The sequence below is a fragment of the Oncorhynchus clarkii genome, chromosome 2, assembly GCF_045791955.1.
Source record: "Oncorhynchus clarkii lewisi isolate Uvic-CL-2024 chromosome 2, UVic_Ocla_1.0, whole genome shotgun sequence".
In the NCBI taxonomy this organism is placed as follows: Eukaryota; Metazoa; Chordata; class Actinopteri; order Salmoniformes; family Salmonidae; genus Oncorhynchus; species Oncorhynchus clarkii.
In genome coordinates this window covers 57,703,845-57,731,141 of record NC_092148.1, presented here as the reverse complement: position 1 = coordinate 57,731,141, position 27,297 = coordinate 57,703,845, and the positions used below count along the sequence as shown (strand labels likewise).

The following is a 27,297-nucleotide window of genomic DNA, read 5'->3' as shown; positions in this document are numbered from 1 at the left end:
TGAGATTTGGGTTTCACAGTTGTTGTTTTTCCCCCCCCATCCTTTCTGTTCACAGGTGTCACATGTTTCTGACCGTAGTGACTGGCAGAGGCCTGCTAGGGCTTGCCTGCCCGCAGCACAGCTTGACGTGTGTCCATCGGGTGACGGGTGTGGCTCCGCCAGCGTCGCCCATTCCTGCTCCTCCAAACCCACCCCGCCCCCCCCTCCCCGTTCCAGATAATCTGAATACAAGGTCCTCCAAGAGGGATGTCATCAGCTGGCTCTACTCCTTCATAGCACAAAGAGACATCCACACCATGCTTCCAAACAGTCTTATCCATGACCATGGAAACGTGTTTTTCTTTTGAGAGATCCACTACTAGATCATTCCACCTCTCAACCCGGGCAAAATAGCCTCAAGGGCTGATGTGTTTTTGTAAATGACAATTGATAAACTACAGTAAGCAGGAACACTATCCGTTCCATCATAGGTGGTGCTGTAGGCTCTCAGCACACAGGATTTATGAACTCGGCAAACGCTCATATCCAACAAATAGCCTACAGTGCAAGTCAACTTTATAAAACAATGAGATATATCAAAGAAACACATTGTATCATTGACCTTTCAAAGGAAATAGTTGTTTTTTTTACATGGAAACAACATTGATTCAACCAGTTTTTGCTCGGTTTGTTGATAATGGGTCAATGAGGGTACTAACCTTTTGATACTAAGACTTTTTTCTCTCTGAATTGTGTTTTATTTCTGGAGTTAGTTTGTGGGATGACAGCCGCACAGAAGCAACAACCTTTTTTCCAGCAGTCCCTGATAGGAAGGAGAACTTAACAGGAACGTTTTAATGATAAGGACTCACTTTTAAACTGCAGTTTTCCATGTGAGGGGTGCCTTCAAGGACTGTAATAAGGCCTCCTTGTGAACTGAATTCCTTGTGCCTAATACTGGTAGGAAGGTTTGTCATTTCACTCTGAAGTGTTTGAATAAATTACTTTTTGATGCATGTTGACTGGTTCCATAAGTACAGGGAAATGGCTTAAATAAGTGCCTCAGCTTGTCGTCTTGATTTGTGACAACTCTAATGCAGACATTCCAGAGGGCTTTGAAGTAGAGAAAATCAGCTTATGATAATAATTTGAGTTGGCTTAAAACCAGTGGGGATTTATTCCAGAATTGTATCCCTTTTCTGACGTGGTTACTCTGATGAGAATGTTAGGTCACTCAGAAGTGTTCTGCTAAGTCAGCCAAATGGTAGAAACGGTAGTAAGCTCACTTCGACAATGCAAATAATGTTCTCATGATGAATTATTTAATGCAAGGTTTTTTGGAAGCACACTTCAGTCCATATTTTATTTTGCTATAGGAAATCACTAACTATTGCAGTATGCAACCTCAAATGACTCCTCCTGTATTTTCACGTGTATATACAATCCTTCCTTCCTTTATGAGCACCAATATAAAGACCCTGAGACAAACCTAGCGAAGGCAACGGTAAGTTAGCTTGGCTCTGCCTGCTGAATACATTTTCTGCGTAAATGAATGATTTAAGGTTTTATTCATAACTTTGCCTAACGATCCTCTCCTCCCCAGGATACAAGGGTCTTCTCCTGTAATGTTTGCACTGCTACAGTGAGAAGCTATTAGCACGACACGTTAGGATGGGAGTGACTGGTGTGGACGCAGACCACATCAGTGATATTTCCTGCTTCTTCATGGCCCCTCAGGGTTAAGAGAAACACACGTTTGATTCTCTCAGCTTTTTTTTTTAGCTGAAAGGAACAAGTCTAATCCCTAGGCTCCATCCATTAAACAAAATTTTAAATGGGTATATTCCTTTTAGACGTTCACTCATCCTTATGTTTGTCCAAATAACAGCCATTCGAAGTCATTTAGTCAACCACCCATTCACCAATCAGTGACAGTATGGCCACAAGGTTGTTGCGTTGCTGTTTTATAGCCCATTACAGACATATTTTCCCCTCCCCTCTAATCAGCCCAGAAGCTTTAGCAGGAGTTCCAAAGGCAGCCAAGGGCACAGGCAGGCGTCGCCAGGCAGCATAGCAAGCCCCCTGGGCAGGTGGAAGGTGAGTCCTCTGCCAGGAGACTGTCCGACCTGCCTCTCAGCCGTCTGGACAGACCACCTGCTGCCCTTTGTCATCACTAATATCACATATCATCCAAGATCACCCTCCTTCCAACACACATACAATGCCCTTACGGAGTGCTACCATCACACTCCTTTTACATTATGAACAGTTAAGATTGTATGTTTTCAATGACCTAGTAGATCTCTGGGCTTGTTCTGCATATGAACTACAGCCAGGTGTTGAATTGGGATGGAACTGATTCCCCCCTCCCCCCCTCAAATATGAGTTGCTTTTCCATACTTATTTTATTGAGAAAACAGAATTTGCCAGTATAGGCCTATGTTGTTTTCCATTCTAAGATGATGGCAGAGGTGTATCACTGTACTACATAATGAGCTACTCCACCTAACTGCTTTCAGGCTGCAGCACCTCCAAACTCCTAATGGGATAGTCTGTGTATGACAGTAATAGCATGCTAGCCTTCACAGGGAGCTGACTCTCATTGAAATGCAGCAGCAGAGTTGTTCTGTTTTTTTCCTTAGTTGCTTCATGATTGAGCAATCTTGGAGCATCCTTGCTCATGTATATTTGAGCATATCCACACCTCTCTTCCCAGTTCACAAAATCCCTCAAGCAATAATTAAATCTCGCTGAACTTCACAGGAGTTCAAAGTACAATGAAGTGCAAATATTTTATTTTCATGAAAGGCTATTACATAGTACATTGACGTCTTGTTGTCTACCGTTTTTAATAACTAAATATCCTTTAGCCAACAGCTTTTTTACTGTTCCCGAAAAGAGAATAAAGAATGCCTTGTTTTTTCAAGCTGATTTCTTGCATTTACACAATCACTACACGTGACAGTTCATCCCCAACAATAAAAGAACCAGCTAGCAATAAATACATATCTCTCGATGTCCAATTATGTAGGAACATTCATCCATATCAGTTCTCTCTTGTCTCCTTTAGTGTTGCCATGTGCATCACTTTGAGATAACTGACATCTAGTAAATCTCTTCTGAAATGATACTGTTCATAAGGCTTGAACATGAACAATCCCTTACCCCTGCAAGCTCCATGAAGCTGTTCACAACTCTGGAACTCTGTCGACTAGAGCTATTGAAATTCTGAAATGCTTTTGCTTTCTGTAAACTTGAGTATCTCTCAATGAACAAGGAAAAGGATCTGACGTATACTGTGAGCCACACTGTGTGACCACCATACTGTGAGCCATACTGTACATATAAAAGGCTAATAACCTGGCAGCTTCCCAGAGAGGTCATGGACACAGTACAGTTGAGTGGAGGATTAATGCATGATGGTCAGAAAATCATCACATTAAGAGCACAGAGAGTCATTCACACTCGCTTCACGCTGTAATGCCAATCATAGATCAGGGCCTGTCTGATGCTCCACCAGCTCATCTTTTATTTACCGCTGATTAACAGACGTGAAAAAAACAAGTTCCATTAGCCCCGTAAGTCTGTGTCATAATAGGTCAACAACATGAGCAGCTCATCTCCCTCCCCGCCGATGGGATTGACAGTGGTCTGCTACTCTTAACCTCAATTGCTTAGCATGCAGTTCTGTTCTGCAGGAAGTCTTATCGACCTTCTCTCTGAACGCCTTGGATACACAGACTCTCCTGGGGGTTGAGAGGTTAGAGGTCAAGCTGATGGTTGGCTGCAGCCGTATTGTGTGTAAGGGGTGGCTGGTGTTTCTGTCGTTGTGGAGAAGAGAGCAGCAGGATTGGACTAGCCTGACTGCACCACTGGGACAGACAGCTGATAAACAGGAACTGCAACACACCTCCACTACGAACAGTACTACAATTATAGTGTATTATATAGCTATTATAAGAGTTTATCTTAAATGTACTCAACCTACAGGTACCAAGTTCCCAACAGGTAAAATAATACATTTAGGAAAAAAGGTGTGCTGCATAAGGTTGAAAAGCCTTTGAAAATACAATTGTGCAATCTTTTTCAACTATCCATGGACTGAGCTGAGCTGGAATTCAGAGCTAAATATTATAAACCCAGTCAAAGTTTCCATAAGGACACAACTGTTGCCCCCCCCCCCCCCCCCCCTTGTATTCCTTGTATTGTAAATAATGTATAGCAGCCATGGTTTTAGATTCTAGATTATTTTTTCCAAAAAGCTGAATTTTTTCATGAATGTCTTACTAAATTTAGGATCAGGAATGTGATATTGGAATTTTGATCCTAGTAGCTATTCATGCAGAGGAATGGAGAGGGGAATGTCTAGTAGATGGATGACTGAGATCACCTTCAAAACAACCCAATCAAGCTTGAGAATGGAATTATGATGTGTCAAGTGAAGAGCGATGGGCATCTGTGAAGCCCCACACTGCACGAGCGATAGAACAGCAGAGTATGTTTTGTGAATGCATTTTCTCACAGTGCTGGATGCGCCTCTCCTACATTTCATAAACAAAACAAAAACAATAACAAATGTGCTGGGGCAAACGGTGGTGTTTTTTCACTTAATGCAGATTCCAGCTATAATGGACATTTGTGTAGGGATTGATACATTTTTAGTTAGGGCAAATCAACTCAGACATTTTAAAGTAGATAATACAGACTTTAGAATCATTTTTAAAGTAAATTTCCTGCAACAACAGGGTGGTCAAATTAAGATCCTACACCTGCACCTGTTCAGCGAATCATTTTATCATGATTTACCGTTATGTGAATCATTTTATCATGATTTACCGTTATGTGAATCATTTTATCATGATTTACCGTTATGTGAATCATTTTATCATGATTTACCGTTATGTGAATCATTTTATCATGATTTACCATTATGTGAATCATTTTATGTAAACCTGCTGAGAACATCCTCATCTGACTAATGCTGTACTGTTTAATTCCAAAAAGAGGGGAATGTAGGAGAGAATATTACAATTCTACAGAAATGTGTGTGCTTTCCGGTCAAGCTGAGACACGCTCCACCTAGGTTCTATGGAAAGCCCGACTCCTTAAGATTTACATAACGGAGTCTGGAGCTGCAGTACAGGTAAGCCCAGGACTCGCCAACCCAGGTGCTCTGTCTGCATTACTCTGGGGTGATGTCATCTTTCTGTCTGTCTGGTAGTACAAGTGCCAAGTGTAGGAAGAACTATGTGAAAAAGGCTACTGTAAAATCGGAGGTGACCTCCCAGAGCAGTGCTGAAACATGTTAGCTGCAGCAGCAGTGAAAAACTTGGCAATGACAACAAAGCTTGTGCCGGATGCCACAGACACACACTCATAAGCCACGCGTACACACACGTGCACGAACAGATCGACACACACACAAACTACAATATACAGTGCCTTGCAAAAGTATTCATCCCCCTTGGCATTTTTTCCTATTTTGTTGCTTTTTTTTTTTTTGTATTTCATGTAATGGACATACATAAAATAGTCCAAATTGGTGAAGTGAAATGAAGAAACAAATGCATGCACATGTATTCACCCCCTTTTGCTATGAAGCCCCTAAATAAGATCTGGTGCTACCAATTACCTTCAGAAGTCACTTAATTAGTTAAATAAAGTCCACTTGTGTGCAATCTAAGTGTCACATGATCTCAGTATATATCCACACCTGTTCTGAAAGGCCCCAGAGTCTGCAACACCACTAAGCAAGGGGCACCACCAAGTAAGCGGCACCATGAAGACCAAGGAGCTCTCCAAACAGGTCAGGGACAAAGTTGTGGAGAAGTACAGATCAGGGTTGGGTTATAAGAAAATATCAGAAATGTTAAAAATATGGCACCACAACAAACCTGCCAAGAGAAGGCTGCCCTTCAAAACTCACGGACCAGGCAAGAAAGGCATTAATCAGAGAGGCAACAAAGAAACCAAAGATAACCCTGAAGGAGCTGCAAAGCTCTACAGCGGAAATTGGAGTATCTGTCCATAGGACCAATTTTAAGCTGTACACCACACAGGGCTGGGCTTTACGGAAGAGTGGCCACAAAAAAAGCCATTGCTTAAAGAAAAAAATAAGCAAATACGTTTGGTGTTTGCCAAAAAGCATGTGGGAGACTCCCCAAACATATGGAAGAAGGTACTCTGGTCAGATGAGACTAAAATGCAGCTTTTTGGCCATCAAGGAAAACTATATGTCTGGCGCAAACCCAACACCTCTCATCACCCCAAGAACACTATCCCCACAGTGAAGCATGGTGGTTTTTCATCGGCAGGAACTGGGAAACTGGTCAGAATTGAACAAATGATGGATGGGGCTAAACACGGGGAAATTCTTGAGGTAAACTTGTTTCACCTTCCAGCAGGACAATGACACTACGCATACTGCTAAAGCAACACTCGAGTGGTTTAAGGGGAAAGTCCAGAACTCAATCCAATTGAGAATCTGTGGTATGATTTAAAGTGGAATCCATCCAACTTGAAGGAGCTGGAGCAGAATGGGCAAAAATCCCAGTGGCTAGATATGTCAAACTTATAGAGACATACCCCAAGAGACTTGCAGCTGTAATTTCTGCAAAAGGTGGCTCTACAAAGTATTGACTTTGGCGGGGAGAATAGTTATGCATGCTCAAGTTTTCAGTATTTTTGTCTTATTTCTTGTTTGTATCACGAGAAAAAAGATTTTGCATCTTCAAAGCTGTGTAAATCAAATGATACAAACCCCCCAAAAATCAATTTTAATTCCAGGTTGTAAGGCAACAAAATAGGAAAAATGCCAAGAGAGGTGAATACTTTCGCAAGCCACTGTACAACACTTTAATCTTTGCCAATCCTTGAGAGATAATCTTCTAATGCACATTTCCTGTAGCTGAGTGGAGGAAGCAGCACTCCAGGGGAGAGCAGTGTTCACATGTCTATAGCACACAGAGGAATGAATCTGAGCACAGGGATTTAGCCACTTTGCTGCACTGCCTTTCAAAATAGGACTCTGTTTGTTTGTTGTCATTGTTTGCGTTGCTGCTTCCATTGTCTCGGATGTGAGAGGCACATTACGCAATTATGTTCGCTGGTGAAAGACGGGGAGAGGGGGGATGTAAAGATTGCAGGAGGGAGGAGGGTTGGAGGGGGGAGTAGTTTCTATCCTCACGCCACATGGAAGAAAGCTATTTTGGAGGCAGTCATGTCAGGCGTGTGAAGGGGGCACAGTGGGGGGTTTGATGGGTCCTCCTAATACTCAGAGAGAGCATAACCTGTAGCAGCACAGCCTGCTGTCTTTCTACCCCCCCAGAGGAATACGATACAGATAACATGGCATCAGTCATCATTTATTTGTATTGTTCCTTTTTATACTATAATCTTGTTCTATAGATTCCCCCAACACATTTTATACTGATGCAATTTTAATACTTTGCTGTTCCATAGTAAATATATCACTGTGAATGGGGTCAAAGCACAGGCAGTGTGAGTCAGAGACAGGATGTGCAGTATAATGGACCTTACCTGGCACTCCGGTCTTTTATCGAATCACTCTGCACTTTAGAACCCAACCCTGCTACCCTGCTATATGCTGAATCACTCTGCTGCACAGAGGATTAAAGGCACCATGCCTCTCAAGAATACAGTAGGATACCGGGTCATAATACAATATAACAATAAAAGCTCTGTAACTATGTTATATTACAAGTCACTGCAAAGGAGACCTTAGTTTCAAGCTTTGATACAACATATTTTCCAGTTATTTCCTAGATATAGTACATGGTAAGGTGTTGTGACAATAATATTAGATTTTCGTTCCAAAACAGTAATTTACTTGTGTTTTTTCATCAGAAGTGATTGCTTATAATCGCCTTCATGTGTGTGTAAATATTGCTGTTGTGTTTTAAAATGGGTTATGTTCCAAAACACTATATATCCATTGTTTAGCTGGAATAGAATGCCTGTATCCTGTATATTTGACTGTGATATGTGGTTGTCTCACCTAGGTATCTTAAGATGAATGCACTTACTGTAAGTCGCTCTGGATAAGAGTATCTGCAAATTACTAATATTTTACATACAAATCTCATATTACTATATTGATTTATAAAATTTGAAACAGTTCTTTGCAACAAACTTTCTGAAATGAAACCTTCAAGGGACAGATTTCAAACAAATACATGTCTGTTATCGAACAACCCCATAACATGAATAGATGGTGAAAAAGCACACCAATCTCTTTCAGAAGTTCTTTAAACAATAAAAGCTAATTTACCAACATTTTTTAAATGGATATATAGAGTTTCAGTATGAAACTGTTATGAAAGGTCACGGTTGGTGCATAGTAATCTATTTGCCCTGATATTATACCCAGATAGCATAGCAGCCAAACTTCTGTTATTCTCTCCCTGGTTTCCCCTGACAGTACTGCAAGAAACACATAACCCTGGTTTCCCCTGACAGGACTGCAAGAAACACATAACCCTGGTTTCCCCTGACAGTACTGCAGTAGAACACGAAACCCTGGTTTCCACTGACAGGACTGCAGTGGAACACCTAACCCTGGTTTCCCCTGACAGTACTGCAGTAGAACACATAACCCTGGTTTCCCCTGACAGTACTGCAGTAGAACACATAACCCTGGTTTCCCCTGACAGTACTGCAGTGAAACATATAGCCCTGGTTTCCCCTGACAGTACTGCAGTAGAACACATAACCCTGGTTTCCACTGACAGTACTGCAGTAGAACACATTACTCTGGTTTCCTCTGACAGTACTGCAGTGAAACACATAACCCTGGTTTCCCCTGACAGTACTGCAGTAGAACACATAACCCTGGTTTCCCCTGACAGTACTGCAGTAGAACACCTAAACCCTGGTTTCCCCTGACAGGACTGCAATGGGAAACATTACTCTGGTTTCCCCTGACAGTACTGCAGTAGAACACATTACACTGGTTTCCCCTGACAGTACTGCAGTAGAACACCTAACCCTAGTTTCCCCTGACAGTACTGCAGTGGAACACCTAACCCTGGTTTCCCCTGACAGTACTGCAGTAGAACACCTAACCCTGGTTTCCCCTGACATTACTGCAGTAGAACACATAACCCTGGTTTCCCCTGACAGTACTGCAGTAGAACACATAACCCTGGTTTCCCCTGACATTACTGCAGTAGAACACATAACCCTGGTTTCCCCTGACATTACTGCAGTAGAACACCTAACCCTGGTTTCCCCTGACAGTACTGCAGTAGAACACCTAACCCTGGTTTCCCCTGACAGTACTGCAGTAGAACACCTAACCCTGGTTTCCCCTGACAGTACTGCAGTAGAACACATAACCCTGGTTTCCCCTGACAGTACTGCAGTAGAACACCTAACCCTGGTTTCCCCTGACAGTACTGCAGTATAACACCTAACCCTGGTTTCCCCTGACAGTACTGCAGTAGAACACCTAACCCTGGTTTCCCCTGACAGTACTGCAGTGGAACACATTACTCTGGTTTCCCCTGACAGTACTGCAGTGGAACACATTACTCTGGTTTCCCCTGACAGTACTGCAGTGGAACACCTAACCCTGGTTTCCCCTGACAGTACTGCAGTAGAACACATTACTCTGGTTTCCCCTGACAGTACTGCAGTAGAACACATTATTCTGGCTCAAGTTGCCACCCTGTCGCATTGTCTCCTGCGGTGTGCAGGGTAAATACAGCGGCTCCTTACCTCCCTCCTGCAGTAGGTTATATAGGCTGGCAGAGCCAGCTGCTGGGGCCAAGGGGAGTGACAGGGTGGGGGTGGGATGGGCTCAGGCGGTCAGTGAGGGGGCTCCGCCACATGCTCCTGTTGCCTGGGAGTCACCTTGTTGCTGTATGTTTGTGTGACATTCTTAGGACACTGTGACTAGGTGGGGGTGGAAAAGGGTATAAACCCCATGTTTAGAGGGGTAACCATCACTTATGTCTGGGAGAGTAATCCCCCTGAGGTGGTGCAAGCTGTAATTTTGGTCCCGTAGAAGCTAGTGAATGACAATGACAGTAATCACAGCCAAGGCTGAGATATTAGGTTTCCATGAAGGGCAAAGGAAGGTGTTTGGGCAGGTGTTGGGTTAAATATATGACACATTCTCATGAGAAAAGGAGAGAATATAGGAACGGCACACGCAAACATTGAGTGACAAAATAAGGTCGCTAAGAGGACACTTTCTAGTAGAGACTTTCTGTCGTTTCACAAGTTAGGTGTTGAGGATTTCAGCACAGGGTGTTACAAATCCCATTTCACAGCTTCTCGATTAAATCAGAGAGAGAGAGAACACGCTGTACTGTCAGAGGGAGGGGGAAACAGGGAAACAAGGTGAAGGATTCACCATAAACCTGTATACACATCAAAGATACTGTATTACTGGTCTGGCATGTATGTTAGATTCCCTCAAAGGTTACTCAAAGGTCATGTAACACAATGAAATTGATGTCTGTACTCCCTCAAAGCTTACCATCTTTTATCCATGGGGATCAGAAGAGTATATATGATGGATATAAAAGAATTCTTCATTAATTCAGTGCCATCCATCAGCTGTTACCATTCCAGCAGAAATCTAAAGTACCATGACAGTATCATTAAGAAGCAGTCAGATCTGACAGATGGATGGAACATTCATGTGAGGCAATTATAATCGGCAGAGAAAAGAGCACGCTTCTATGTGTCACTCTGACTGACTGTATAAGAGTGGTTGTGTAGCCTACTGTATATTTGAAATGGTTGTTAACGTATGGCCAAAAACATATTTGCGTCAGTAATACATTCAAATTGACAACGTGACATGTAAACTGTTTGAGCAGGGGTCTGAAAAGGAAGACAGTGCTTTTATGTTTTATTTCTTTAACCTTAATTTAACTAGGCAAGTCAGTTAAGAACAAATTCTTATTTACAATGATGGCCTACCAGAAGGCAAAAAAAATAAAAAATGTAGGACAAAACACACATCTCGACAAGAGAGACACCACAACACTACATAAAGAGAGACATAAGACAACAACACAGCATGGTAGCAACACAACATGGCAGCAGCACAACCTGGTAGCTAAGCATAATGCTAAACATCCAGATATATACAGCACCAGCACAGTAGCTGGGTTTGGCTGTTTCTATGTGGTGAGTGTTCCATCACTGTTATAAACCAAATCAATAATATCATATGCAACAGCAACAGACTGAGAATGACTGCTAGGTTAGCCTTGGGCCCAACCATTGAACCTATCAGTGATCCTTATTGATCTCCAATAGGTCATCATAAATGACCATCAGAAAGATGGATAAAGAATGGGTGGTACTGTATGGGTGTTCTCTCTCTCTCTCTCTCTCTCTCTCTCTCTCTCTCTCTCTCTCTCTCTCTCTCTCTCTCTCTCTCTCTCTCTCTCTCTCTCTCTCTCTCTCTCTCTCTCTCTCTCTCTCTCTCTCTCTCTCTCTCTCTCTCTCTCTCTCTCTCTCTCTCTCTCTCTCTCTCTCTCTCTCTCTCAGGAATTTTGTGGTCAGTGTGCACATAGACCGTCTTCTCTTGAGAGCCAGGTCTGCCTACGGCGGCCTTTCTCAATAGCAAGGCTATGCTCACTGAGTCTGTACATAGTCAAAGCGTTCCTTAAGTTTGGGTCTGTTTAGGGCCAAATAGCATTCTAGTTTGCTCAGTTTTTTTCGAAGTTTTGGGAATCGCTTCCTTTTAGGTTGTTGTAGAATTTAACGGATCTTTTCTGGAATTTGATCATTAGCGGGCATCGACCTAATTCTGCTCTGTATGCATTATTTGCATTATTTACATTGTACATGGAGGATATTTTTGCAGAATTCTGCATGCAGAGTCTCAATTTGGTATTTGTCCCATTTTGTGAATTCTTGGTTGGTGAGCGGACCCCAGACCTCACAACCATAAAGGGCAATGGGTTCTATAGCTGATTCAAGTATTTTTAGTCTCTCAGATCGTTCACAGCTTTGTGGAAGTTACCTGTGGCGCTGATGTTTAGGCCAAGGTTTTTTGTGTGCTTTAGGGCAAAGTTTTTATGTGTGCTCTAGGGCAACGGTGTCTAGGTGGAATTTTTTATTTGTGGTCCTGGTAACTGGACCTTATTTGGAACACGATCATTTTTGTCTTACTGAGATTTACTGTCAGGGCCCAGGTCTGGCAGAATCTGTGCAGAAGATCTAGGTGCTGCTGTAGGCCCTCCTTGGTTGGTCACAGAAGCACCAGATTGTCACGCCCTGACCATAGTTTGCTTTGTATGTCTATGTTAGTTGCTTGTGTCAGCACAGTTCTTATTATAGCTTCACGGTTGTTTTTTGTTTATTGTTTTGTATTCAGTGTCCAGGGGCCTGTTGCACAAAAGTAGAATTAAGACATCCGGGATAAATGACTCAGCTGAGCTCAATGAAGCCAAAACATGTGCGTCCAGGCTTAATTGGTTGCACAAAGACCAAGCCAGGATGAGCAGACACGGATTCATTAAGCCAGGTGAAACCAATCCTGGATAGGTGCGCGCTCACGGCTCACTCAAATAGACCCCGCCACAGATCACAGATTAACTGATTTACCATGGCAACTAGAGCCGCGTACTTTTCCCCGTCGGAAGCACAAATCCTCATGGAGGCATACGAGGAGGTAAAAGATATAGAAAGAAAGGCAACACCGCCACAGTGATAAAGCAAAGAGAAAAAGCGTGGCAAAGTATTGCAGACCGCCTGAATGCGTAAGTAGTGCACAATTACACACTCACCGCTCCGCTGAAACATCACAATTACAATTCAAATATTTAATTCACATCTCCAAAAATGCAGTTGTACTGTAATTATGAAACGGTTAATTTTTTTTATTGAAATGCACTGCAGATATGAGTGAAATTGTGTAAAGTAACTCCATCACACTGTATAAAGCTATGATAAAATTTTTGATATTTTTACTGAAAACAAGACAAAAATACCAAGTAATTTTTTGCAGTGTGACTCCATTAAGTGTGTGTGTGTGTGTGTGTGTGTGTGTAGATTAAACATGAACGGGCCAAAACGGACATGGCAGCAGGTCAAAATCAAATACAAGAACATTCTGCAGAATGGTATGGTCCCTGACTAATATTTAACAAAGCACAAGCATATATTGTACCCAGAAGGTGCCTGCTCACACATTGTCTGTACTGTTTTAGCAGTGAAAAAGAATACCCACAGACAAGGCACGGGTGGTGGGTCACCAAAGGCTGACCTTACCCCAGCAGAGGACATGGCCTTGGAGCTAAATAAAGGCAGGCCCGTCTTAGAGGGGATCCCTGGGGGGAAAGAGACGAGCATAGGTTCCTCCCAAGATGCCACCCGCTTCATTCAAGGTATGTCCTTCCATCTCTACATGGGATACAACCACATTCATATTGAATCAATTTGGACTGTCTGACTTTGGTTTACCTATTGCCTTGCAGTGTCTGGCAGCACTGTGTTCCTGTTAGAGCCACCAGCACAAGCACCAGACGATGCTGATCCAGTGAGTACTCCATCAAAGGCATACTGTAGGCCTGGCATGTCTTGTCTACTAGCTTCAATATGAATCCGGTTAAATGTGATAGGGTGAAGGCCCCAGTGCAGCAGCAACAGCACATGATGGAGACGATGATGAGGAGGAGACCATCTCTCTGGATTCCAGAAGGCATGAGGTATCATGTTAAGACTGTGAAAGTACTATTTACTCTACAATGGTGAGGAGTCCTCATCAAAATCAAAAAATCGAATTTCTTTTACAGGACCCAGATGCTATACAGTGGGAAAACCAGCCTGGCAACATAGTGCGTATTAATAAAAGGACACCACATCCTGCCAAATTCCAGCTGCGCTAATTGTATTGTGTTCACAGAGCTCACAAGCTATCAGAAAGTTGTATGGCAACCACCTCCGGTGCCAAATAGAACTGGCAGACATAGACATTCAGTACAAGAAGAAAAAGATGGAAAATCTTGCACTGGAGTTCGAAATAAAAAAGAGGACAATTAGGAAACTGGACCTTGAAATAAAAAAACTTGAGAGGGAGGTGAGATATGCCTTCAATGTACACTGTATGCTAACTGTAACACAAATGTATTAATCATTATTTTTCTTTCCTCCCCCAGCTCCAAGAAGATGACACAGCTCAAAATAAAAATTAGGTATATTCTCGTAAAGTCAAGTGAGCCATGACATATGAGCTCTTATTGTGAGCACACAGGATGGTGGCATCTTTCTAAGGTTTTTTTTATTTTCCCAGCAATCAGTACAACCAAGTCATCGTTATAAGGCATCGCCCTCTTTTGCCCACCCCCCCCAGCACCAGGTGTGGCCACTAGCCTATATGAAGGCCCAAAATTGTGTGTTCCTTTCTGCTCTGACAATGGCATGCCCATTCGTGCGAGATGTGGTGGATGAAGAAGCACTTGTGCTGAGGAGAGCCTTCAGGTGAGAAAGGGTCTTCAGGGACCGGTTGGACCCACTGGCCTTCCCTGATGACCATCTATATGAAAGATACAGGTTTTCTGCAGATGGCATCAGGTATCTATGCAGACTACTGGGTCCCAGGATTAAGCACCGCACTGCACGGAGCCATGCACTGAGTGTGGAGCAAATGGTTTGTGTGGCCTTGCGCTTTTTTGCTAGTGGAGCCTTCCTGTACTCAGTGGGGGATGCAGAACAGCTGAACAAGGCCACAATTTGCGGCACAATAAGGAGTGTGTGTCTGGCTATCAAAGCATTAGCAGATGTCTTCATCTCCTTCCCTGGCCACAGAAGACTCTGTGACATCAAAGAGGAGTTCTATAGGATTGCAGGTAAGAGGATCTACAAATTACAGGGCAACTGTTAACACATAGTAGGATACTCATTACTTTGTGTGACAGGTTTCCCCAATGTCATTGGTGCAGTGGACTGCACACACATAAGGATAAAAGCCCCCTCAGGTGCCCATGAGGCCGATTTTGTGAATAGGAAATCCTTTCACAGCATTAATGTTCAGGTGAACATAACTTTTTGATATTGTCCATTGACGAACACTCTGCATTGCCAGTGATGTGCATTGATTGGTGTAATATTCCTCATCTTATGATTTCAGATGGTCTGCAATGCTGACTGTGTGATCAGCAATGTTGTGGCAAAATGGCCTGGCTCAGTCCATGACTCCAGAATCTTTCGGGCCTCTGAAATCTATCAGTGCCTATCACAAGGTAAGCCACACAACCCCTATTTATAACCATCATGGCTGTGTCAAGAATATCACTGTGTTTATGAGGTAGTAATGATGAGATTTTGTGTTGACAGGTGAATTCTCTGGTGTGTTGCTGGGAGACAGGGGGTATGGCTGCCAGCCTTTTCTCCTGACACCTTTCACAGACCCCCAGGAAGCACAGCAGGCCTACAACCATGCCCATGCCAGGACCAGGGCCAGAGTTGAAATGACCTTTGGCCTCCTGAAGGCACGCTTTCACTGCCTTCACAAATTAAGGGTCAGCCCTGTTAGGGCATGTGATATTACTGTGGCTTGTGCTGTCCTCCACAATGTGGCCTGCCTGAGGAAGGAGAGGGCCCCCAGAGTGCCACCAGCCATGGACTGGGACAATCCGGCAATCTTCCCTGATGACGACAGTGGTCGGCTGCTGAGGGACCAATATGTGTTGAATTATTTTAGTTAGTATGTGTGCTTTCAATTTTGGTTAAATATGTCCTGCGGTGGCAGAGGAATTTGGTTTTTTTTGGGTTCGTTTTTTGACGAATTTGGCCTCTTATGATGTTTGTGCGGTATGCTGTGTGTAATACAAGGCTGCAGGGAGGCTACTGCATCCATTCATTTGTCTGTTCAGTTGATGTGTATGGATTTGTCCTGCATTTATTTTAGTGTGCAGACATGCAGGGTGTGTTATACACATTCAAAGGTCTGTATATGTATCATTTTGTATAATATGCTTAGATTCTGTGCTTTCCATCTTGTAGAGTCACTGTGACTTCAGTTTTGAAAGGAGCTGATGGTTTACCTGCTTTGTTTTGTCCTTATTCAATAAAGGAACATAATGTTACACATTGTGTTTTTATATTCATATGGAATGTGTATTTGTTTATATGACAGAGTACTAGGGCCACACTGAAGAAAAAGGATAAAGTCATAAATTTATGAGGCTGGTTCTTTCTGCAGAAAAGCTACATATTGTTTTTACAGTTTTGATACTTATGACAATGTGATACTTAATATTCTGGCACATCAGCATGTCTTTGTTTATGAAACCATACTGAAGTACAATTTCACGAAATGCCCCACATCTGTCATTTTAACAACTGTCCTCCTTTAAAACAACTGGTTACAATATTATGACTTGTGTTTTTTTCCCCTCTGTGGCCCTAATATTCTAGCATTTTATATATAGCCTTATAGTCTATGGGAAACTGTAAATTATCTAATGATAGCAACATCATCTAAAAATCATTTTTTATCCAAAATCATTGAAATTAATGATCACAAACGTTTAAATAACAGTGGGTCTAGTTATATGTGATAACAATGTATAGTGAGCAGTGAAATAACTATTGGTTTCCATTTGTGGTGACTGCTGACTGACATTAGGGATGAGATTAAATAGATCCTGGAATTTAGCCTGGTCTGGAGCAGGCTAGCTCCACAGAATAAATCTCCATGGTAATTTATACCATAACATATCCTCCTGCCCCCTATCCATCTTTAGTGCAACCGGATTACGGATCAATTGAGCCAGGATCACCAAGATATCCTGGCTTAATCCCTTATCCTAGTTTTGTGCAACAGGCCCCAGTGCTTTCTTTTATTAAAATATCATCATGAACACATACCACGCTGAATTTTGGTCCGCTTCTTACGACGATCGTGACACAGATCATCAGCAAACAGTAGACATTTGACTTCAGATTCTAGTAGGGTGAGGCCGGGTGCTGCAGACTGTTCTAGTGCCCTCGCCAATTCGTTGATATATCTGTTGAAGAGGGTGGGGCTTAAGCTTGATCCCAATCTCACCCCACAGCCCTGTGGAAAGAAATATGTGTGTTTTTTTTGCCAATTTTAACCGCAGACTTGTTGTTTGTGTACATGGATTTTATAATGTCATATGTTTTTCCCCCAACACCACTTTCCATCAATTTGTATAGCCGACCCTCATACCAAATTAAGTCAAAGGCTGTTTTGAAATCAACAAAGCGTGAGAAGGCTTTGCTTTTGGTTTGGTTTGTTTGTCAATTAGGGTGTACAGGGTGAATACGTGGTCTGTCGTACGATAATTTGGTAAAAGGCCAATTTGACATTTGCTCAGTACACTGTTTTCACTGAGGAAATGTACAAGTCTGCTGTTAATGATAATGCAGAGGATTTTCCCAAGGTTGCAGTTGACACATATCCCACAGTAGTTATTGGGGTCAAATTTGTCTCCACATTTGTGGATTGGGATGATAAGTCCTTGGTTCCAAATATTCGGGAAGATGCCAGAGCTAAGGATGATGTTAAAGAGTTTAGTCAATTGGAATTTGTTGTCTGTATATTTTATAATTTCATTAAGGATACTATCAACACCACAGGCCTTTTTGGGTTGGAGGGTTTTTATTTCGTCCTGTAGTTCATTCAAGGTAATTGGATAATCCAGTGTGTTCTGGTAGTCTTTAATAGTTGATTCTAAGATTTGTATTTGATCATGTATATGTTTTTGCTGTTTCTTCCTTGTTATAGAGACAAAAGGATTGGAGAAGTGGCTAACCTGTGCATCTCCATTTTGGATAGATAACTCTTCGTGTTGTTGTTTGTTTAGTGTTTTCCAATTTTCCCAGAAGTGGTTAGCGTCTATGGATTCTTCAATTGCATTGAGCTGATTTCTGACGTGCTGTTCCTTCTTTTTCCGTGGTGTATTTCTGTATTGTTTTAGTGATACACCATAGTGAAGGCGTAGACTCAGGTTTTCTGGGTCTCTATGTTTTCGGTTGGACAGGATTCTCAATTTCTTTCTTGGGTTTTTGCATTCTTCATCAAACCGTTTGTTGTTGTTGTTAATTTTCTTAGGTTTTCTATTTGAAATTTTTAGATTTGATAGGGAAGCTGAGAGGTCAAATATACTGTTAAGATTTTCTACTGCCAAGTTTACACCTTCACTATTACAGTGGAACGTTTTGTCCAGGAAGCTGTCTAAAAGGGATTGAATTTGTTGTTGCCTAATTGTTTTTTGGTAGGTTTCCACACTACGTTCCTTCCATCTGTAGCATTTCTTAATATTAATGAGTTCCTTTGGCTTTAATGCCTCATTGAGTATTGCTCTGTTCAAATAGACTGTGATCTGATAGGGGTGTCAGTGGGCTGACTGTGAACACTCTAAGAGACTACAGTACTACTACCAAGAGATGAGCTACCATAGGAGTCCACTCGAAGCCTACCATTGACTATGTACATACCCAGCGTGCGACAGAGCTGCAGGATTTGTGACTCGTTTTTGTTGGTTATGTTGTCATAGTTGTGCCTAGTGGGGCATATGGGGGAGGGAATGCTGTCACCTCCAGGCAGGTATTTGTCCCCCTGTGTGCTGAGGGTGACAGATTATTTTCCGGTTCTGGCATTTAGGGCGCCTTTTGGGGTTGCTCGTCTGTGGGGTTGTATAATGAAAAGTCTGGTCTTACCCGCTCGGGGTTGGGGAGCTTCCTTTTGTATTCTTTTTGTGTCTTATTATTGTTTACATACAGAGGGTACTGTATGTTAATTACCTCTGAACAGCGGGAGGCAGCTTCTTTTTTTTGTTGAATTTTACCCCTTTTTTCTCCCCAATTTCATGGTATCCAATTGTTATAGTAGCTACTATCTTGTCTCATCGCTACAACTCCCGTACGGGCTCGGGAGAGACGAAGGTTGAAAGTCATGCGTCCTCCGATACACAACCCAACCAAGCCGCACTGCTTCTTAACCCAGCACGCATCCAACCCGCACCAATGCGCCGGAGGAAACACCGTGCACCCGGCCACCTTGGTTAGCGCACACTGCGCCCAGCCCGCCACAGGAGTCGCTGGTGCGCGATGAGACAAGGACACCCCTACCGACCAAGCCCTCCCTAACCCGGGCGACGCTAGGCCAATTGTGCGTCGCCCCATGGACCTCCCGGTCGCGGCCGGTTACGACAGAGCCTGGGCGCGAACCCAGGGACTCTGATGGCACAGCTGGCGCTGCAGTACAGCGCCCTTAACCACTGCGCCACCCGGGAGGCCCTGGGAGGCAGCTTCTAAGGCCTCTCCATTTGGCTGGGGCTCTCCTGCCATTGTTGGGCTCAAGGGCTTGGACACCTCTCGCTTCACACGTCAGTGCTAATTGATGTTGTATATTTTTGTCCTAGCAAGCTTCGTAGCCTGAGCATTCAGTCCTTATAAAGTAAAATGTATCATTGTAATGTATTTTTCTTCTTGGCTTTTGAAAGTAAAACATTCCAGGTTGGACGGTGTTTTCAGGTTTCTGTTTGTTTGCCAGAACATTCTCGGTATAGCTTGGGTATAATAATCCTTGGGTGTAGGAAGCGTTCCAGGTGATACCAAGTAATTCCGTCCAAAATCAGGTTGATAGCGGGATCTGCTGTTCTGTGAAAAACAGCAGATCCCGCTATCTATCTGAGTTGCTGCCATTAGGATGAATTCTTCACACAACCACAGAAAAATAAGTATGTTCAAGCACTTACTGTAGCCTACAGCAGCCTGGACAGTATGTGGAACCAGAACCAATATGGCCTACTATATATAGTCTGATCTAGTCACATTTCCTGCGGAGCAGATTAGCCTGCAACCTCACGTACAATGTAATCATTAAGAGCAGAATTAGACGTTCACAGCACTTCTCTCAGACGAACATGGACAAATAACACAATTAAACTACAAGCAATGAAAGTATACCCTCTTTTATGAATGAAATGCATTTACCTAAGCCTAACGAGGTAAAGAGAACCAACGGAGAGACCTGAAAACAGGTGTGGGGGTAACCAACGCTGTCAGGAACACAGCTGGTTGAACTACTCAACCACACAGCTGTGTATCACTCACAAGTCACTGCCTTGACTCTTACAAGGTCAATGGCACATCTAAAGAGTTATTTTGATGCTGCCTGGCAGCATGACAGCCTGATTGGAACACACAAACATGACCTGACAGCAAATGTTGGGCCCTTATTGGATGTTTTGAGGTTCCCCTCTCCACACTCCAGTGCTCAGTGTAATTACACCCTGCTTTCTATTACTCACCTGCCAACTTCCTTCTGTGCCAGGGACTGTAAGGAGAGCAGGTTGGGGGAGAGAGAGAAGGGTTGATGGGCATGGTACAATCATTTTGGAGGAACAACAATCTAATAAATACAGTAATCCTTCCACTGTGACATGGGAAAAGTGTTTCATCTTTATCAACATCCAGCATAAAAAAAAGTACTCGGGGAAATCAAAGGCTGACCATAATTAACGTTTTGACACTCTGTTCTGTTCTCTGTTGGTACTGAGACACACTCTCTGTCTGGATTTACAGTCCAATAAGTAATTAAGGGAATGGAAACACATCCATAATCACAAAGGCACCCAAAGCGAAGAGACAAAAGTGAAGCAGTAAGAGAATGCCATTGTTAGGTAAGGCTCTCCAGAATGAACTCTCGTCTTCAATAGTCACACCATATTAGCCGGGTTAATTACGCCTGTCTCCCAGGTGTAATCCATCACGCTCTGGACACGGCCTGGGATGGGAGAGGACTGGCTTTAATGCCTGTGTGACCAGACTGATGATTGTAGATGATCACGTTCTAGATATATGTTGTCAGATGCATTTCAATGTCTACAGTATATGCAACGGACTCACTAATAATAAACTCTCTCAAATACAACGTTTGATTCTGAGCTGCTGCAGGAGCTATAACGACTTGTCTTCCACCTCTGTGGTGAACCATAGCTTATATATAGAGCACATTATAGCATGTACATGTATTACTGTCGGGTAATTACAGCCAGCTCTGGCCTCAGACCAATAAGGGTTTCAGTCAGTAGTTGTGGTATAGTATTGGACTGAACAGTGGGAAGGGTTGGAACCCTCATAGCCTGTGTCTGTCTGGATCACTATAGCCAAGAGATAAATCTGTTTCCACCACAGATCTATAATTAACAAACATATGAACGCATCATATGAAGTGTTTCATGAGTTGAATTAAAAGATCCCCAACATTTTCAGGAAGCACAAAAAGCTTATTTCTCTCAAATAACCCTCTAACCCTGTTAGTGAGCATTTATCCTTTGCCAAGATAATCCATCCACTTGACAGAGTGTCATATTAAGAAGCTGATTAAACAGCATGATCATTACATAGGTGCACGTTGTGCTGGGGAAAATAAAAGGCTGTTTTATTGTGTGCAGTTTTGTCACATAGATGTCTCAGATTTTGAGGGAGCGTGCAATTGACATGCTGACTGCAGTAATGGTCACGTTTGATGGCCACTGGCACATTGGAGAAGTGAGCTCTTCACAGATGAGTCCAGGTTACACCTGTACTGGGCAGATGGCAGACAGCATTGTGTGGGCGAGCAATTTGCTGATGGGGTTATGGTATGGGCAGTCATAAGCTATGTACAACGAACACTATTGCATTTTATTGATGGCAATTTGAAAGCACAGAGATACCGTGACAAGATCCTGGGGCTCATTGTCATGTCATTCATCTGCCGCCATCACCTCATGTTTCAGCATGATGTGGCACAGCCCCACATCGCAAAGATCTGTGCACAATTCCTGGAAGCTGAAAGTGTCCCAGTTCTTCCATAGCCTGCATACTCAGACATGTCACCCATTGGGGTGGCAGGTAGCCTAGTGGTTAGAGTGTTGGACTAGTAACCGAAAGGTTGCAAGATTGAATCCCAGAGCTGACAAGGTAAAAATCTGTTGTTCTGCCCCTGAACAAGGCAGTTAACCCACTGTTCCTAGGCCGTCATTGAAAATAATAATTTGTTCTTAACTGACTTGCCTAGTAAAATACATTTTAAAAAATGTGCATGTTTTGGATGCTCTGGATCAACTTGTATGACAGTGTGTTCCAGTTCTCGCCAATATCCAGCAACTTTGCACAGCCATTGAAGAAGAGTGGGACAACATTCCACAGGTCACAATCAACAACCTGATCAACTCTATGCGAAAGAGATGTGTCACACTGCGTGAGTCAGTGTCACACCAGACACTGACTGGTTTTCTGATCCACATCCCTACCTTTTTTTAAAGGTATTTGTCACCAACAGATGCATATCTGTATTCCCAGTCATGTGAAATCCATAGATTAAGGCCTAATGAATGTATTTCAATTGACTGAACTGAAACTCAGTAAAATCTTTGAAATTGTTGCGTTTATATTTCTGTTCAGTGTACTACTGTAACAAAGACACAGACAGTGAGTTCCATAAGCGTGAATACACAGATAAGCGTAGCATATGAACAGAAACAATACTCTCCGATGGGTGATAACAATGGAGTGCTAGACAAAGGGTAAATAATCAGGGAAGTGATGAAGTCCAGGTGTGTCTAATGATGAGGCACAGGTGTGCGTAATGAAGGTTGCCAGGTGTGCATAATGATGGGTTTGCTAGGACTGGTGGTTAGTAGACCTGTGAGTGCCGGAGAGGGGTAACGGGACTAGACGTGACAATTACCTACAGATCTACAGCCTCAGGCACAAGTTCTGAAACACAGGCCTGAGGGAACTTCTGGAGCTTCGGGCAGAACATTAGTTCACCAAACCCTTTCAGGAGTCCAAATAATCATAGCCCTCCCTATACATTATATATGAGGACTATATGAGGATCTCGTCTGTAGGTTGCTGTGTCTATAAATGTCTGATGTAACTAATAATGTAGTTTCTAAACTCACAGGAGAAACCACATCTTCTTTTTTAAAAGCGTTCCTGTGAGTCTAAGTCGCGAGAGTTCCAGTCAAGTGGAATGGGTGCAGGAACTGAGCGGAGGAGCTATTTTCAGCCAGCCAAGACCCAGGAGTTGTCCATCCTGAGCACAAGCACTTCAGCTGTCTGAAAACTCACAAAAACCCTGCAGCCCACTGGGACTGATCACTTTATCAAACTGTTTCAAGATATGCACTCTGCATGCCATAGGGTTCACTGAAAGGAGGGGGATATAGCAGGAGCAGTGTACCCTATAGGGACAGTTTTTAATGACTACGAGACTTACATAACAGAAAAAACTTGTCGCCCTTTCCTGCAGTCAAATTACCTATGAGTGGAATGTTATTCATATTTTTAATCATTTTATAATTAATAAGCTTTTTCTTTTTAAATCCGCAGATAATCCGGTGTTTCTATGTCAAACGGCTTTGTTATATTTCAGTCTTCTGTGATGTATATAAAGTGTAATATTGGGATGCAAACTAAAAAATACATTTCAACTCCATATCTGACATGGTACAGATGTCTTCTTTTTTGTAAGTCCATAGCCATGTGTGTGAGGTGTATACTTTTGTTCCAAAGTAGACTTTGTTTAAGACTACCAAGAAACACTCTGTGTGACCTTGATTTATCCCACTGTAGTAAAATGTAACAGCTAGTTTTGAATTATTGTCTAAGGCTACAACTAGGTCACAGAGGTTTTTTCTGGTTAGTTTTCACATCAAAGAAACACTCCTAGCCCAATGGAGAGACCTGTCCATAGTGGTTGTAGCTGGTCATTAAAGTTCCTGTCTGTGACTCTGGCATAGACTGAGTTGGGACGTCACATTGAGACATCAGAATCCCAGCTTCCTCCCACAGCTCCCCCAGTGAAGGTGACTCCTCTCCTCGCTGCATTCCATTCCAAAGCATTCAACTGTGAAGTTCAGCAAAGCGGACACTGATTGGCTTGAACCAAGAGCAGCTTTTAACCCTATTTTTTGCCCCCAGAAAGGGCCTCTGAAAGTTTACCAGTCAGTCAGGGAGCACACTAGAACTGATGCTCTCAAAGCAGGGCCAAGTGGGGGTTTTTCTCCTCCTAGATTAGCATTTGAAAGAGCTGGAGGAGGCTAGGGCCGAGGAGGGGAAAGCTAGGAGGACTTTGCCGGGTGGTGAGAAGCAGAGGTTTCTCTCACAGCCGAACTATTCTCCTGCCTCAGCCTTTGAGGGTGGCTGAAAAGGGCCTTTTGTCAGTCAGTCTCACTAACCTTATTCATCCCTATTATATAGAGCAGGGGCCAAGGCCTCTCTGTGCATCACTTCATCTCCCCTACTTCATCTACCTGTCACTACATACTGTATAGTACCCACACATTAATCAACAGGTTTCACTTTGAGTTTCAAGATAGTTTGTTGGGGATCCTAACTGCAATTATTAAGCATGAAAACATATATTTCTTGAAAGAGAAAGGGGAGACTACCAGTGTATACTGTACATACTGTTAGAATTAATACAATGAACAATCCCACTACTTAATTTTTTTGTGTGGTGACCTTCTGACGTGCAGAAGACAATTTCTCTACCCCTTTCAAAGTAGGCTAAAACACTTTCTTTCTGGTCGAATGCCTCATGATGAGATGTCTCGAGTGGTCAGACCATGAAATTCCAACTGACTAGTCAAGGTGCCCTACCCTGACTATGGCTCTGGCCTCCAGCCAAGATTCCCCCAAACTACATGTCTTCTTTCCCTCCTCTTTCTCATTACAGGGCGGTATTTGCCAAGCAGCTGTCACCGAGGAGATGTCGGCCGTTGTGTGTCGACAGCCTTGTAACCATGGAGGTATGCCCAATAGGAAGCATCTGAATCACAGCCTACAAAATATTCACATTCATCACTTTTGGCTGTGGTCGACAAATGTTTGTTTTAGACAGAGGCCCTACTTACACTGAACAAAAATGATATACGCAACATGCAACAATTTTAAAGATTTTACTGAGTTACAGTTCATGTAAGGAAATCATCCAATTGAAGTAAATTCATTAGGACCTAATATATGGATTTCACATGACTGGGAACACAGATCTGTTGGTCACAAATACCTTAAAAAAAAGTTAGGGGCGTGGATCAGAAAACCAGTCTGTATCTGGTGCGATCACCATTTGCCTCATGCAGCGCAACACATCTCCTTCTCATAGAGTTGATCAGGCTGTTGATTGTAGCATGTGGAATGTTGTCCCACTCCTCTTCAATGGCTGTGCAAAGTTACTGGATACTGGCGTGAACTGGAACACACTGTCGTACGCGTCAATCCAGAACATCCCAAACGTGCTCAATTGGTGACATTTCTGGTGAGTATGCAGGCCATGGAAGAACTGGGACATTTTCAGCTTCCAGGAATTGTGTACACATCTTTGTGACGTGGGGCTGTGCAATATCATGCTGAAACATGAGGTGATGGCAGCAAATGAATGACATGACAATGGGCCCAGGATCTCATCACAGTATCTCTGTGCATTCAAATTGCCATTGATAAAACGCAATTGTGTTCGTTGTCCATAGCTTTTGTCTGCCCATACCATAACCCCACTGCCACCATGGGGCACTCTGTTCACAATGTTGATCAGCAATGCACTCGCCCACACAACGCTGTACACGCCGTACACGCCATCTGCCCGGTACAGCTGAAACCTGCATTCATCCACGAAGAGTACACTTCTCCAACAAAGGTGAGCATTTGCCCTCATTTGCCCGCCGAACTGCAGTCAGTTCAAGACCCTGGTGAGTATGACGAGCACACAGATGAGCTTCCCTGAGACAATTTCTGACAGTTTGTGCAGAAATTCTTTAGTTGTGTAAATCCACAGTTTCATGAGCTGCCTGGTTGGCTGGTCTCAGACGATCCCGCAGGTGAAGAAGGCGGATGCGTAAGTCCTGGTCTGGCATAGTTACACGTGGTCTGCAGTTGTGAGGCTGGTTGGACGTATTGCCAAATTCTCGAAAACGACTTGATGCCAATTGCATAGTCCAAAACTGCACATTTTAGAGTGGCCTTTTATTGTCCCCAGCACAGGTTGCATCTGTGTAATGATCATGCTGTTTAATCAGCTTCTTGATATGCCACACCTGGCAGGTATTATCTTGGCAAATGAGAAATGCTCGTGAACAGGGATGTAAACAAATGTGTGCACAACATTTGAGAGAAATAAGCTTTTTGTGCTTATGGAAAACTTCAGGGATCTTCTATTTCAGCTCATAAAACACGGGACCAAGATATTACATTTTGTGTTTATTATTTTTGTTCAGTATAACATGTCTAGACAGAGAAGGAGTTTCTTCATAGAACTACATCAACAAACTGGTGGAAAAAATACTTTCACATAATTAGATTACAAACAATGTCCTGTGAGTGGGGATGAAAAAGCTGACTACAGCATTTACTGCACAGTTGTTTTTGTACTCAGTCCATGGACTGTGGCGTTCGCTACTCTATATGCAGCATTCTAGGGGTTTCTATACATCTGCATTAATCCACAAACCCATTACTGAAGCCAGTGCAGCACAGTAGCAAAAAAACAACCATTAGGGGTAAGTTGAAGAAGTGGTATTTTTGCCACCCCTTGTTTCAAGGAAACCATACACAGAATCATTTGACCAAATATTTAGAAAGAGGTCATCCTTTCATGGAGTCAGTGAAGGAAGAAACCACATGGAAAAAGTGGTAAGCAAGTTAGAGGTTTCATGATGCTTGTATCTAAACCCCCAGCCTGGTTCCTCTCTAGGTTTCTTCCTAGGTTATGGCCTTTCTAGGGAGTTTTTCCTAGCCACCGTGCTTCTACACCTGCATTGCTTGCTGTTTGGGGTTTTAGGCTGGGTTTCTGTACAGCACTTTGAGATATCAGCTGATGTACGAAGGGCTATATCAATAAAATAAAATAAAATTTGATTTGAAATTTGATTTGATTTAAACCAATGTAGATCATTTGATATAAGCTACAATATGAGGTCCTAAACCTAGAATGAAAGTTAATCCTTGTAGCTGTGTGGGCTAATATAGTCAAAACGCTTGGGGTAAGTTGAGCTAATAGCCATGGCGTTGGTTGAGCCTATGGCGACAATACCCCATACAAATGGTTATTTCATTTTGTCAGTTTTATGCATAATATTTGTACAATGTGTCATGCATATGAACTCAAGATATTGAATTGTTACTGTTACAAAGCCGACACCATCATGCCAGTGTATACAACTGTAAAACAAACAGGGTTCCAGTCCCCTTGAGGCAGCGGCGTAGCCACTGGTAGGCCTGTAATAATAAAAAGTTATTATTATTATTCAATATACATTTTTATTTGTATTTATTTTATTACATTTTTAAAAGAAATGCATGTGAGAT

General features: G+C 42.8%; 2 protein-coding genes and 1 pseudogene across 4 annotated transcripts in view; 2 read left to right on the top strand and 1 right to left on the bottom strand.

Moving 5' to 3' along the window:
* LOC139370533 (ectodermal-neural cortex 2) overlaps positions 1-2,905 on the top strand; it is a 52,924-nt gene extending 50,019 nt beyond the window's left edge. For all 3 annotated transcript variants that reach the window (XM_071110092.1, XM_071110101.1, XM_071110109.1), the window contains one exon: positions 56-2,905. The gene's annotated coding sequence lies outside the window, so the exon portion shown is untranslated. The remainder of the gene's footprint in view (positions 1-55) is intronic.
* LOC139370552 (cytosolic carboxypeptidase 4) overlaps positions 1-27,297 on the bottom strand; it is a 259,601-nt gene that overhangs the window by 218,136 nt on the left and 14,168 nt on the right. The window lies entirely within an intron of this gene.
* Positions 14,381-15,773, top strand: LOC139381705 (putative nuclease HARBI1; annotated as a pseudogene).